Here is a 15,356-nt window from a genome sequence, read left to right as displayed (position 1 = left end):
AATATTAGAATTGGGATCGGAAGTGTTCTAGTTTGTGGCTTAAGGAGTGAAAATTGACCAGATGAAAAGAAAAATTACCTTTCTTTACCCCATACTACTCACAGGATAACAATGTATTTCCTTTTCTTTTATTCCTTGTTTAACAAATAGGTATGAGTTTCTCAGATGTAAATAAGAGAACAAAAAAAGGAATTGATTTGCCCCTTTTTGTTTTCTGCATTGTTATCACTTCCTTAATTTGAGGAACAATCATCTGGATTTCCACACCTGATGAAAGTAGCAGCAGAGTTGAAACTATGTTTACAGAGGCCAGCATCAGGCTTTCTCAGTAAAGACCTTAAACTGAAATCCAAGGAAAGAGTGTAGCCCCACAGAGTTCATTATGCTTTTCTTCCCTCAGCCAATAGTTTCTTCCAGAAGTTTTCCAATGGGAGTAATGGTGGCTAAGCCTGTGGGGAAATTGCTATGGCAGTTCTATTTCATGGATGCAATAACCATTTGCTTTTAGCAAGGGGTCTCTTATTGTGGATATAACTCCATGAGCCCTTAGTAGTTGATGAGTCCTGAAAGAATGCAGCTCTGCTTCACTTTAATTTCATTTCTGTGAGTTCCTTTTTGTGTACATACTACCTGTGTGTATACACATGATTTAAGGTGATTAGAGTAGATTATTCATTTTATAAATTTTAGCAAGACATTTAACCCAACATATCCAAAAAATTGTTTCAGTATGTAGTCATAGAAACATTATTACTGGGATATTTTACTTTCTTTTTCCATAGTAAGTCTTTAAAATCCAGCATGAATTTTAAAATTACATCTCATCTCATTGCAAACTAGCCATGTTTCAAGTTTTCAACAGCCTCATGTAGCTAGTGGCTACTGTAGTAGACAGTGCGACTCTACAGTCTAGTCTACCTATGTTTATATTTTAATTTATATACATGTTGGCTCAAAAATAAAATTATGTTATGAGCTAGCTAACACACTCTGTTATATGAAATGACGGTCTCTATTTACCTATTTGAAAGTTCTTTATTGTTTTATACATAAAATGAATAGCTTTTCCAATCAAGCATTGCAAAATTTTAGTTTACAAAAAAATGCATATACATTTGTACTGCAACCGATTGATTTTTTAATTGACAAAATAATTGTATGTATTTTGGGGGTTACACAGTGATGTGCTGGTGCATATATATGTGTGTGTATATTTATATGTACACACGCAGTGATTTGATGGGGGAAATTAGCATAACTTTCATCTCAAATATTTATCATTTCTTCTTGTTAGGAATGTTCAGGATCCTCCTTCCAGCTATTTGAAACTGTATGTTATTGTTAACTATAGTCATCCTACAGTGCAATATATAGAACACTGGAACTTACTCCTCCTATTTAGATGTTATTGTGAATCCTTTAACAAATCTCTTCTTATCCTTCCCTTCTCTCTGCCCTTCCCAGCCTCCAGTATCTGTTCTTCTTACTCCTATGAAATCAACTTTAGTTTCCACATATGAGAACACGAGATGTTTAATTTTATATTCCTCATTTATTTCACTTAAGAATGTCTTGCAGTTTTTTCCATGTTACTGCCAGTGACAGGATTTCACTCTTTTTATGGCTGAATATAATTCCCTGGTGTATGTGTACCAATTTTTTATTCATTAATGTGTTGTCAGACACCTAGATTGATTCCATATCTTGGCTATTGTGGATACTGCTGCAATAGATACCAGGATACATATGCCTCTTTCATATAATGATTTATTTTCCCACTTGTGGGATTGCTGGATCATATGGTGGTTTTATTTGTAGTTTGAGGAAACTCCATACTTTTCTCCATAGTGGCTTGGCTAATTTACATTCCCGCCAACAGAGTATAAAAGTTCCCTATTCTCTGCAACCGCCCCAGCACTGTGTTTTGTATTCTTGATAACAGCCATCCTAACTGGAGTGAGATGATACCTCATTATGGCTTTGATTTGCATTCCCCTGATGATTAGTGATGTTGAATATTTTTTCATATATTTGTTGGTCATTTGTATGTCTTCTTTTGAGAAATGTCTGTTCTGATAATTTGCCCATTATTAATCAGGTTGGTTCTTTTTTGCTGTTGAGATATTTTAGTTCCTTACGTATTCTGGATATTAATCTCCTGCCAAGTGAGTCATTTGCAGATATTTTCTTCCATTCTATACTTGGTGTTTTCACTCTGTTGATTAAAAAGATTCTGCACAGCAAAATAAATAATTTGATGTAATTCCATTGGTTTATTTTTGTTGCCTGTTTTTGAGGTCTTATTCATAAAATCTTTTAATAGACCAATGTCCTGAAGCACCTCCCATATGTTTTGTTCTAGTAGTTTTATCCTTTTGGGTCTCACATTTAGGTCTTTTATCCATTTTGAGCTTATTTTTGTATAGGGTGAGAGGTAGGGCATCTAGTTTCATGCTTCTGTAAATGGATATCCCATTTTTTCATCACCAGTTATTAAAGAGATTTTTCCTTCCCCAAGATGTGTCCTTGACACCTTTGTCAAAAAATCAGTTATCTGAATCTATGTGGACTAATTTCTGGGTTCTCCAATCTGTTCCATTGGTTTGTGTATCTGTTTTTATGCCAGTATCACACCGTTTTGGTCACTATAGCTTTGTAGTATATTTTGAGGTCTGGTAGTATGATACCTCCAGCTTTGTCCTCTTTGCTCAGGATTGTTTTGGCTATTTGGGTTCTTTGAGCTCTTTCCTACATCTACTGTTTAAAATATGTTCATTATATTTAGTTCCATATCTTGCAGTACAATTAGGAATCTTACTGTGTTTGAATGCACGAGCACTGCTGTATTACATACTTACCACTCAACTTTTTATCTTCCTTTTGCTTTATTTTGATTTTGGAATAATCTCTCCTAGACTGAAATGTAGAAAATTTTCACAGACAAACAGAAAAAACCAGAACAGATGCACCTTGTTATAAGATCATCATTCTACCTGCACTGTTTGTGTCACAATGTAAAAAAAGCTATTGTCCCAAACTGTTGCTATAACTTAAAACAAAAGCAAATGCATCAGTATTGTGGGAAGCCTAGAAACACAACCTTTGATTCACTGAGCACACCATCCATTAAGCAAAACTTTATGTGCTTTGGAAGCACAGGAAACTAAAACAACCTTTCCAGTCATTTATCAAACATCATGAATCTATCATTTCAAGATGAGAGTGAAACAATAAACACCAAGTTGGAGAAGTGAACCAATATATAGCATTTTTCTTCCGTTTATTCAACTTCTCCTACATTCTTCTCAGGAAGAAAGAAAAATATATTGAGACTGAGCCTGTTTGATACTGAGAAGGGACAGCACACAAATAACAGCATGTAGTCAATAGATGCGGCACAAAGTATAACATTGTTTCCTATTAATTCGACAACTGGAATAAACTCTTGTATAGAATATGTACATAACACATGGGATTTAAATACGTGGAAAAAATCACTTTTTCTTTTTCATATTGAATTTTGCTTCATAAGGGATAATAGAAAATTTATGCATCAATCAGTAAATATGATAGTAATCATAAAAATGATATCATAGGCGTGTGGATTTATCTAATAAACATATACAGATGTCTCAGACTGATGGTGAAAAGATCTATATCTACCATGCTTTGAGATTTAAAAAATAAATTCTTATTTTTCACACATGTGTTTTTTGAATACAGTCTGTGGTGATTATCCACATAGGATGTTAAAACCCAAGATACTGCATGAAGATAACATTGTTTTGCTCTTTCTTTGCTTTAAATCTGTTTTAATATTTGAATTATATACATTTAATTTGCTAATCATATCCTATTATTTTCATATTTCTATCTCCCCTAAATTAATACCTATATCTTGTCAATCACTGTTCAATCTTCTTGCTACGTAAGATCAATGGCATGCAAATTTTTGTGATTTACAACCCTTATCTTATTCCATTAATATTTGCATCTTCAATTTCAGTTCCTGGCTGCCTCCCAACTCTCACTAACTAAATTGTTTTAAGATGACTATCGGATATCTAGGTACTCATTATTTCTGGAAGCTGTCTCCTACCTTTCAACCTTTACATGATATATACAGCTGTCAAAAGCCTGGACATAATCCCAGGCATTGAGATTTCTACTAAGAAACATATTAAGGCTGTCACTGGAATAGTTCTTGAGAAAAGACTTAAGAGATTCTGAATAGTGGTCACAAACTTAATTTCTTTCTAAATTTTATTACATTCATAAATAGCAGAGAAGAATGTCATGTGAAAACTCTAAGGTCAGTGATAAGGTTTTTTTATGACCTATTAACAGATATACTGCAGAAATTGTCATGAATTTATCTAGAATAAAATTTTTGTATCTCCAGTGAGCATGAAGAACTAAAAATTATGAAAGGATTTTGAATCCTTTAAAAACATAAAAACATGCCTAAAGTAAGTGTCAGATTCACATATGTTCTTGGAGATTTATTTTTTAAGTTTGGTAAAGGCAATGGCAGCCATATAAACATAAAATGGCAGGTTTTTGGTCTGGTCATTTTTGCTAAAAAAAAAAAATCAAAGTTTGATTCTGTGTTCAACTACAATAGCTCTTATTTCAGTAACACCTAATTCTCTTTTAAAGTAAATTTTATTTGATTTTTAGTCACCTCATTTTAACATTTAATATTCCAAGTTGTTGAAAATCATATGACAATTAAGTCCAGTTAACTACTGAACATTCATTCACATTTTTATCTATTTTATCAATTGAAGATTTTTTAATCAAAACAATATGACATGAAAATCCAGAAAACCTAAACTATGTTTTGCATATTTAAGGAAGTTCTAATGCTATTTTAAATAGGTTTGAATAATTTGCTCAAATAATTAAAATAAGTTACACAAAATACTAACAATAACATGAAGTTCTCAGCCAGCAACATTGTAGCCATATAAATACATGGTGTTTTTCCAACCCTGTTGTAACACTTGTGCAAAATTTCACCCCTGATCATTTCACTTGTCATTTCCTCAAACGCTTCTGGGTTTGAAAGTGCCATTCATAGAAATGTTAGTGCAATTCAGCAGAGATCACAGCACTATGAAGCTAAAGGGACCTGACAGACCTAGCAGCTCAGTCCCCTCAATCACAAATGAGAAAACTGATTCCTAACAACGTGATTTTCTTAATATCCCAGAGTCAATTCAGATAAAAACCAGAACTAGGACCCAAGTATGCTTATTTTTTCATTTCAGTGCTCTTCCTATAACTACACCAAGTGCTAAAAAGTACTATCCAGTTTTTACATACTTGAACTCTCACGTGTAATAAAAGGTGTACATATCTGTTCATCTTTATTTTATACAGCTATATAATGATATATATATGTGTGTATTACATAGAATTTTAAAACATGTATATGTATATTTATAAACGTATGATATGTATAATTTTATAGTTAGTGAAACAATTTACTATCACACATATTTGAATAAAGTCATTATTGGTACACAAAAGTAGGGGTGTTATCAGATATATCTTGTCCTCCTACAATAATTGGTTTATCAAAAAATTATTGATATTGTTCTTTTGTTATTTTTTCTCATTAATGCACAGAAGCATTTCTAGAATTGATTCAGTATAATAAATACCAAGCAGTGAATAATTGGATCAAATGGAGCAATATAAAAGTCTCTTCTACCTTTTTTTTCACCCATTCTTTCAATCAACACTTGTAGGTATACAATTACCTGTCATTATTGCTACATCACATAGAAACAGTAGAAAGCAACACTGATATTAAGAATTCTAGCAGGAGAGTTATATACGAATCAAGTCACTAGTGAAATAAGTATATTTAAACTGTGACAATTCAATGAGAATTAAGTATAATGTACTAAAAGACTATCACAGCAAGATCTGACCTTGTCTTGAGGCTTAGAAAAGCTTATCCTGAGAGAGCACTGCTCAAGCTCCATCTGAAGGATGGGTATAAAAGGTACATTTTCATCAGAAGTGGGGAGCCACACCACAGCAGCAGGAGAGACAGGATAGTGAGTTCCAGGCAAGTCAGACTGAAAAGAGCACAGAACGCAAAACGGGGAAGCGTGGTGCAGTCTAACCTGCGTGAGGGAGAGAAAAACCTCAAGATGAATAGGCAACGTGGGCAGGGAACAGATACTGCAGAGCCGCATAGGCAGGTTAAGGACTTTGTTTTCCCCTTTCTCCCAAGAGATGACACAAGCTGGCGAAGGGGTCATCAGTTGGAAATGTAAAGAAAGCATTTCTGTTGTAAGAGACAACCTCAGTTGTAATGTAGACAGCAGAACGGAGGAGGCACATGGATGTAAACACGTTAATTGGGTAGTTATTATAGCAGTAAATGGAAGATATGTTGGTAGCTTTGACTTAGTGTCAGAGAAGATGTGAAGCAGACAGAGCTGAGATATTTACAGGAAAATATCATGGATTTAATGGACAAGATTCGTGATGGGTTAGACACTGAGTGAAATCACAAAAGAGGCCTTAAGGATTACAGGTATGTTTTCACCTGCTAAATGTAATGATCTATGGTATCCTTTATTGGGATAAGACCAGAGAACAGGCATAGACACGGGGGAGAGTACATATCATCAGTTTGCTTTTGGATATATATAGATAAGGAAAAAGATTATTTTTTATTTTTTTCCATTGGCCAAAGGTAGCTTTTATTATTTGTATGTCATCTTTGAAGGTGCAAAGGCTTAAGAATCATAACCTGTTGCTTTAAAGTTCTTTCTCTACTAAGAAGTAGTAACACGTTTAGTAAATCACTTAGTCTCACTTCTTAGTCTCATTGACCTTCAGTTTTCTCATTGATAAAATGGGGAAAATAATCATATTACTTATATCACAGTGTTGTTAAAAGGCCAAAGAGATATGAATATGCAACACCTTCATAAAATTGTAATCTTAGACTGGGCTCAGTGACACTCATCTGTGGTCTCAGCAACTTGGTAGGCTGAAGTGGGAAGATTGCTTGAACCCAGGAGTTCAAGGACAGCCTGGTCAACATAGCGAGAACCCATCTCTAATAAAATAAAATCATAATCTTTATAATAATACATATTTTTATATTTCTGGGTATCTTTAAAAAGTGTGAGGTATTCTATCTCTGAAAGGCAAGCCAGATACAATTCTAAATGTCAGTTAATATAAATTTACAAAATCAAAAGTCCATATTACAATGTTCCCAACATGAAAAATATATAAAACATTTTTTAAATCCCAGATATTTATCCTCAGATTCTTAAAGATCCTCATAAAGGCAATACCTAAAGGACCTCCTTGGAGCACCCTATGTGAAAAGATATTTCCTACATGCCCCACTTATTAGTTTTTGTTAATATTGTTGGGGGTGCTTTTGGTGCAACAGGCACTGTTTTAACCAAGTTTATATATATTGACCCATTTAATCCTCAAAATAATCGTATGAAAGATTTGTAATTTTTATTCCCAATTTCCTGGGGCACACAGAAGTTATACAACAGGCTTAAGGTTGAAAAGCCAATACATTAAAAAGTTAGAATTTGAGCCCAGTCAATTATTTCAGGAATTACATTCATATCTTTATGCTAAATTCTGACCTACATTCCACCTCATCACTTCAGGGTCATAAGTGCTACAGTATTTTATATATCTGAAGCCAATCAAACCCAGTGTGACTTTCATTATTTACTTGTGAGAGAGTAAATTAAGATTCTCAACTACCTTAGCACGATGTCCACCACAACCATTAGTAAATGTGTTATCCCCATTTGTGAAAACACTAACAAATAAGAGATTGAATATTGAATATTCTATGAAATTAAGGATATACTATTTTAACAATGTTAAGGTATCAGAAACAGTTTTTTTCATGTCTATCACTGTTTTCTTATATTATTTATGGTGGATTTGAATACTAAAACATCCACTATTGGTTTGCTCAACAGCTATTTAATATAATAAATAAGAAAGGCTTGTTCTTCTAACTATCTCACAATTCCATTAACATTGCTCTGTGGATCATGCCTACATACACAGAAAAGAAAGAAGGGATTATATGAAGTATCTGCTGCTGTTGCTCAGGGAAATCTTCAACTATGACATGAGATAATCTCATGAAGTATCCAATTGACATATAATTATACACAATTTATAAATGTATCGCTTTGACCAATTACTCTTTACTCTGTCCTAAGTGCACTTCCACTTGTAACTAGTAGAAGGGATGACTGTTGAAATTCTCAAAAGCAAAGTTATTCTTAGCAAGGTAGTGTTTTGAAAGAACCAAAGTTGACATTTATGCACTTCTTGGTTAAATAAAAGTACCCAAAAGAAATTCATCCAATCAAAATCACTATATTTTCTTGCTTTCCATTTTCATCTTCATTACATGAAAGGTTTAAGAAAGTCAAACGAGGGGAGGATACTGGCAGACAAAGTATATTAGCGTCTCTTAAGAAAGAATCACCAACACTTTTATAAAGGTCAGGCTAGCTATTATATTTTTACTTAGTTTTGATTTAGAAGTAGAATAAAAATCGAATAAACGAGTCAGAGGCCAAAGTAGAAATAAAGAAATAGCTAGCAGTGTGGAAAAGAGAAAGAGAGTGAGAAATAAAGGAAAAATGAAATTACTATCTAATGTGTACATACATTCTGGTTGCCCTAAAAATGTGCACTTATGGAATGATTTTAAATACTGTAAAAATACTAGAATATGGCTGGGCGCTGTGGCTCATGCCTGTAATCCCAGCACTTTGGGAGGCCGAGGCGGGCGGATCACCAGGTCAGGAGATCAAGACCATCCTGGCTAACACGGTGAAACCCCGTCTCTACTAAAAATACAAAAAATTAGCCGGGCATGGTGGCGGGCGCCTGTAGTCCCAGCTACTTGGGAGGCTGAGGCAGGAGAATGGAGTGAACCTGGGAGGCGGAGCCTGCAGTGAGCCGAGATTGCGCCACTGCACTCCAGCCTGGGTGAGAGAGCTAGACTCTGTAGCAAAACCAAAACCAAAACCAAAACCAAACCAAAACAAAACAAAACAAACTAGAATATTTAACAGTGTGCTCTGGAAAATTTACAAACTCAAAATTACATTAAGCAAGTCAGGTGTAATTCGTCTTACTGCTACATCATAGAAACTTTTCATAATGTCTCTAAACACATTCACAGCTGTCACAGGACTCACTGGGTCCTCTTCAGTTATATGTTGCTATGTTCAGGTTGTTATTTACTGCCCAGATGGTACTTTTTAAATAATTGCAAGGTAAATTTCTCACTTATTTGAGCTAACATCTAATATTATTTGGGGGTAAGCTTACTTTTAGGCATGCTTCACATTGATCTGCTTGACCTACTCTACTGAACATTCCAATTGTGAATCTTGTTGCATTGCATGACTTCTCAGTTACAGAGAAAAAATGCTATAGGTTAAAATTTAGTAATGAATTTATGAAATGTTCTCAGTATATTCACAGTTTTCATTCTTGAAATGTTCAGGAATCATTATAGATGTTGAAAATAAAATATATCTCATTTAATTCAACAACCCATTGAGGAATTATCACCATTTTTACAGATGGTAGACATGAGTTTTAAGAAGGCTAAATAAAAGTCTGACATCTTGGGAGATAGTGTGAATTATATGGAAACAAGAAGTAAAAAGTTAGGTTTTATTGTGTTTTTTATCCTCCATAAAGACATTAGTAAAACAAATTAGATTAATAAGGATATACACACAATCTATAGAGATTCAGAGGTGGCAACACACACACATACAAAAAAACAAATCAGACAGAGGGTAAATTTATAATTTTTCCTTTAGGAAACATGTCAAAGATTTTTACAGGAGAGGGAAATGCTTTTGTGCCTTTTCCTGATTTACAGAAATTAACAGATTTAATTTCAACTTGAAACTTACTTTTCTATAATATACCAAGAGATAGTTTAATAATTTCCAAGCACAATATGGAAGTCTCCTTATGTGTTGAAATATGAACACATAACTACTGTCCTTTTGCATTACTAATAAAGTAGTTGGTCTCATATGGCTATCCCAGGGAGCGTAAAATGAAATACATATTCATATATCCTCTATTTACTAATTTATAAGGCAGACATTGAATATTTAATACCTGTATGAATTAATAGAAAAGCTATAATGCCAACAAAATGGATAGGCTATGCTTGAACTACTCTTCACTCACCTATCTCCCTCACAGCTGTCTATCTGCAAGAGATGTAATAGATAAGGGCTGGAAGTTTAAAAGTACTTACATTTTCTTCAGCTCAAGGCCTCTAATAAAAAGCATTTGTCCTATATCCAAGATTTCCATGACATAGCATTATCCAGTATGTTGAATTACTTGATAGAGAATCAGTGAAAAGAGGTGATACCATATCTTAAAATCAAATACCATCTGATTTCAAACTAAAAGAAATTCTAATATAAAGTTCAAATACCTCTCACAAATTTACTTAGACCATCTCTTCATTAAATCTCTAGTTTATCCTGCTAGATTGACAAATAATATGGACACATTAATGAAAAGTGGGGCATGAAGAGAGTGGGAAACAACCTTGGTTGAAGTGGTACAGGGTAACAAGCAGAGAAAAGAAACCGTATGCTTGATACACATTTTCTGTAAATATCCAAAGATTTAAACCAAAATGGGAAGACTGCAGCTGAATATTTCACTTTTTGCCTCGGAATGTGGCATCTGTGTGCCTAAGGCTTTCCACTCCAGAACACAGATTTATTTGCCATGTTTGAATCTCTTAAGATTCCTCTCTGTGATTCATTTTTCTCTCAACCGCTCTGCAGAAAACTAAATTCTCTTGCACTCGCTACAGAAAGTTTTTATCAACAATAACACCACAGTACAGAGATTATTGCTTTCAGCTGCATGGGCAGATGTAAGCACACTCATGTCTAACTTCCTAATTGAATAGATCTATAAATTATCTATGAGTCACAAATAGAGATCCTGCAAAAGAAGTAAATGGCATGCTTGAATTAGCTTTCCTATTTTCCTCAATCTCTTACATTTTTAAACTTTTCTTCACGTCCTAGCAGCATATTTTATGTTGCTGTTACTCTTTTTCTTTTTTTTCCTTCAGTTGCTTTTTTAAATAATTCATTTCCCTTGGTTTTGGATTTTATTTTTGAAATTGAAACCAGTTTATTTTCTGTTTACTTAAAAATCACTGCTATAGAAAATACTTACTGAAAATGTGTGTGAAAGTTAATTGAGAACCCTGACTACTAAAATGTGCTATGTTTCAATTCTGTGATGGTCATCCCATTACATCCCATTATTACTCATAGGTTTCTTTAAATATTTTGTGAAGTAAAAACCTTACCATCATGAAAAGTCAACGTACGTTTTTACAACACGGTCAATTTTCCTCATTTCTTGATGTTTGAAGTTTTTTGTTTGTTTTTTTTTTTTTTTTTTTTTTTTTTTTTTAGACAGGGTCTTACTCTTTCACCCAGGCTGCAGTGCACTGGCTCACTGCACTGCAACCTCTGCCTCCCTGGCCTCAAGCTATCCTCCTGTGAGATCCTTTCTTAAATAAATACTAGTCTTGTTTGAAATTCAGGAAGCCATATTTAATTGATTTTTTTTTTTTTTTGAGATGGAGTTTCACTCTTGTTGCCCAGGCTGGAGTGCAATGGCACGATCTCAGCTCACTGCAACCTCAGCCTCCCGTGTTCAAGTGATGCTCCTGTCTCAACCTCCCAAGTAGCTGGGATTACAGGTGCATGCCACCATGACCAGTTAATTTTTGTATTTTTAGTAGAGATAGGGTTTCATCATACTGATCAGGCTTGTCTCGAACTCCTGACCTCAGGTGATCTGCCTGCCTCGGCCTCCCAAAGTGCTGGGATTACAGGCATGAGCCACCGTGCCCAGCCATATTTAATTGATTTCTATGGGGAAACATATATACTGATTGGCTTGGGCTACAGTCTGAAATTTGTATATGGTTAAATAAAAGTTCATACACTAAGGGTATGAATTTGCTTCATTGCGCCCATGTTGGAACCCATTGCCTACCACTCATTTCAGGTGAAGTTGATTGTTTCACTTGTCTACTACCAAACTTCAATCTTGAACCCTTGTAATGAAGAGTTTTGTCACCTGAAGTCAAATGTCTTTAAAATGCTACTATTATGTCTTACTTAGGAGAAATAATAGTTTATATAGAAAAGCAAGATCATTAGTCATAAAGTCAAGACATACACATAATATATATTATAGGGATCAGCTTAGAAAGAAACATTTTAGAAAATACACATTTTAGGTAGAAAGTTATAATTGTATTCAAGAAAGAGTTTTAAGTTTAAAACTAGACAAGTGATATTAAGTGTAGAGGATAACAGTGGGGAGAAGTCACAAATGGGAAGATAAACAATGAGATTAAATGTCATGTAGGTAAGTAAGGTTGTCTCAGTCAAAAGTTCAGGAATGAATACCTGAGTGCCTAAGGCATGACTAGTGTGGTAGCCTTTATAAAGCTTATAGAAATTATGCTGGACCTGATGCCAGTTATAAAATCTCTCTTGAGCCCTGTACTAAAGCTTCCCAGGTATGAGTGAGGAGATGCTTGGAAAATTTTATTTGATATCCAGTGCCCTGAGTGATAGTGATACCTCCAGCCAATTCACCTGGTAATAAATAGATCAAACTTTGGAGTCATTGAGGAAGTCTAAGGTATTCCACACACTATAATCTTAATATAGGACATTAACTATTGTCACTCATTATTTTATGGATGCCGCGAAAGTTCAGATCAAGGCTAAGCAGGTAGCATATTAGGTTCAGTGGCGTCCCCAGAAAGCAGATACCAGCATGGAGTTACAAAGATAAGGGATATCTATAATAATGCCTTTAAAAGATAAAGAATGGGAAAAGGAGTAGGCAGGGTAAACTTGCAGACTGCAATGCTGGTCTCACATATGTGAACAGAAAGGGGTTCTGGAAGCAGGCTTGAATCAAAAGTGACTCACTGCGTGGTATGACTCTCAGAAAGTCCTCTCCACTTCTACAGGGAGCTCAGGGGCAAATATTTAAATATTGCCTATGGGTTGGGGAGGGGTCTCCACTGGGCAGAAATGAGCAGTCCCTAGGACTCTACCACGTTCAGTCATTAACTAGAGCTGTTGAGGAAGAGCTTGGCCTCAGCTCACATGCTGCTGTGGGTCCCAAAGCTGCTGCAGCTGGAACTTACCAATTAGATGTACTCCTTGCAGCTGGTTTGCAGTTTCTCTCTTCAAAGAGCAGTCAAGTGGCACACTTCCGTGGCTGTCATACATGCCTACAATGTTCTGTGGTACTGGATCAAGTTGTGAGCACTACATTTTATACAAAGTATAAGCAAATGAGAGTGACTACATATATCAGGAATCAAAAAATAAAAAAAATGAAGAAACAAAGGATGTTTGATATAGTTGGATATTTGTCCCCATTCAAATCTCACGTTGAAATGTAATCTCTAATCTTGGAGGTGGGGCACATCTCTCATGAATGGCTTGGGCAACCCCTTTGGTGATAAGCGAGCTGTCACTCTGGGTTCATAGGAGATCTGGTTACTTAAAAGTGTGTGTGACCTCCCCTCCATTCTCTCTCTTACTCAGACCCCTGCCATATGAAACGCCTGTTTTCCCTTCGCCTTCTACCATTATTATAAACTTCCTGAGGCCTCCAAGGAGCAGATGCCAGCACCATATATCCTGTAAAGCCTGCAGAATCATGAGCCAATTAAACTTCTTTTCTTTATAAATTGCCTAGTCTCAGGTATTTATAGCAATGCAAGAATGGCCTAATACAATGTTTAATCAGGATAATCGAATAATTAAGAAATAGTGTTCTATAATAAAGAAACGATGATGAGGATTGGGGGAAGGGCTGGTGGGGGCACAGAACATCTTTACCACAGATTACTGGCACAATTCCAGTTCCCAAGACTGACGTTTGTAGCTATGAGTGTTTCCCAACAATGACAGTGTTAGATGGCAGTGAAGTCTCCATCCCTAGAAATACTCAATCAGTGGTTAATTAATTACCTGCCAGAGATGTTGTAGCTGGGATAGTTGCATCACAAGAGTCTGGTCTAGGGCCCTTTAACTCTTAACATCCAATGTTGTTATATGAGTTTTCTAGACTTAGCTATTGCAGAGTTTGGAGAGAGCCTCTTCATCTTCCCCACACTATTATTCCCTATGTGAGAAACGAAGAACTACAAAGTAGAGAAAGCTTTTTATAAGTTGTCACTGAATACCTGAAACTGCAATGTAGTGCCACATTATAAAGTGGTGAATTACATCTCATGAGATTAATAGGAAGGAATAATTGATGTCACACTTTGTGCTCCAAGTCGTTTTATGCATGTGATCTCATTAGTCCTCAGGGTATTTCTGTAAGGTAAGTTGGAGGGCAGGTTTTCTTCCTTATCCTCATTATGAAGACAGCAAAAGGAGTAGGGAAAGAGAGTGACTGGTTCAGAGCTCATTTGTAATTCAGAGGTATGGCTGAAAACAGAAATCAAGATTTCCGTCCCAAGGTATTCAAAGTGGACAATTCTAAAGCTCTTCTTCAACATCTGTAACTTAAAACGCAAACACACACAGTTCAGAAAGAAGCAGTACTGGCCCTCTAGGCCCCAGCCCACTCTCAGGATGAACTTCTATTAGCCTCTTTATGAAGTGTAACTGCATGGAGGCTGATGTTGTGATGTGACTCTAGGGTTATAATAGAAATGCTCACTAAGTTCCAAAACGTAAAGCAATAAAATCAATCTCTTCTAAGTCCGATGGCAGAATAAATTAAATGGTGAGCCAGAGAAATAGCTTGTCATACAACTCCATCACACCAACACGGTTGCCATTATTATCACTAATTAATACATGATTGCTCACCATGTATTAGGTGTTTCTTTCTACAGCTAAATAGAAAAGAATAGAACTGAGCAGATCAAAGAAAGCAGGTCTTAGTAGGTAGAAGAAGAAAAGAAAAAGAAAACAGGAAAAACAAAACACTTCACTGGAAATGCCAAGACCTGGGTTTTCATTGTAGCTTTGCTACCAACATTCTCTGCGACCTCAAGCAGTTTATTTAAAATCTTCTGCATCTCAGTTTCCCAATGCGTAATATAAAGTGAGAACTAATGATTCGGAGGCCATCGAATTGTAAGATTCCATTAATAACAACCCATGTTCTTATGTTTCATAAAGATTCATATCCTGAACTACTTCACATCACCTGACAGGCTCCTGAGGATGTCATTGATGATATCACTCCTACTTAAG

The sequence above is a fragment of the Pan troglodytes genome, chromosome 9 (genome assembly GCF_028858775.2).
Source record: "Pan troglodytes isolate AG18354 chromosome 9, NHGRI_mPanTro3-v2.0_pri, whole genome shotgun sequence".
NCBI lineage: Eukaryota > Metazoa > Chordata > Mammalia > Primates > Hominidae > Pan > Pan troglodytes.
The sequence above is the reverse complement of the archived record's forward strand: the minus strand, read 5'-3'. Positions refer to the sequence as shown.